The following is a 1,083-nucleotide window of genomic DNA, read 5'->3' as shown; positions in this document are numbered from 1 at the left end:
AAAATGAAGCTCTTGACTTCAATCTTTTCTTATTTTATCATGATGTTATTGGAGTCATAATTTCATTTTTAATCTTGACCTAAGTTCAGACTCCATTTGAATTCTTTCTGGCCATTAATAACAATGTGACAGCTCTGCTCTCAGGAAGAGTGGGTTTGAAAGTAGATGATAGCTCCAGGTGAGTCCATGGAGGAGCAATTTTGGCCTCAAGCTTGTACATAAACTAGAGAATTTGCCTGGACATGTTCTTAGTGATTTACTTAAAATAACCACATTATCTAAAAGCTGGAGTCCTGCTGACTATGCTTCAGGGCTTCATGGTCATGAGTCATATCTTGACTATCACATAGCCACCAATCTTGTAAACTCTTTTAATCACAGTTGTGTGCATATCCCAATCATGGTCCTTTCCTGCTTCTATAGTCCCTCCTTCAAAAGTGTTGAATTAATCTGCCACCAGTCATGAGCTGGTAGTGATTTTCTTTGTCCCCTAATCATATATAAGGAATTTCATGGGTATGAATTAATAGACTACATTCTGGCCTCTATAGTGTGTGCATGTTGATTGATGGCTTCCCTCATTTTAGGATGATTATCATTGTCTTCCACCACTCGTCTGTCAGTTTGTCTACTGTGGTGGCTTGTGAGTTGCTGTGATTCTGATAGCTATGCCACCGGTATTTTAAATACCAGCAGGGTCACCCATGGTGGACAGGTTTCAGATGAGCTTACAGACGAAGACAGACTAAGAAGGAGTGACGAACTACTTCCAAATATTTAGTCATTGAAAACCTTATGAATAGCAGAGAAACACTGTTAGATATAGTGCCGGAAAATAAGCCCCTCAGGTTGGAAGGCACTCAAAATGAGACTAGGGAAGAGCTGCCTCCTCAAAGTAGAATTGACCGTGATGACGCGAATGGAGTAAAGCCCACAGGAGAAAAGCCCACCGGATCTTCATTTTCTGATGAGGGGGCACAACTCAAAATGAAGGGAAACAGCTGTAAACATCCATTAAGAATCAGAACATGGAATGCACAAAGTATGATTCAGGGAAAATTATAAATTGTCAAAAATGAAATG

This window comes from Chrysochloris asiatica, unplaced genomic scaffold, assembly GCF_000296735.1.
Source record: "Chrysochloris asiatica unplaced genomic scaffold, ChrAsi1.0 scaffold00022, whole genome shotgun sequence".
Lineage (NCBI taxonomy): Eukaryota > Metazoa > Chordata > Mammalia > Afrosoricida > Chrysochloridae > Chrysochloris > Chrysochloris asiatica.
The sequence above is the reverse complement of the archived record's forward strand: the minus strand, read 5'-3'. Positions refer to the sequence as shown.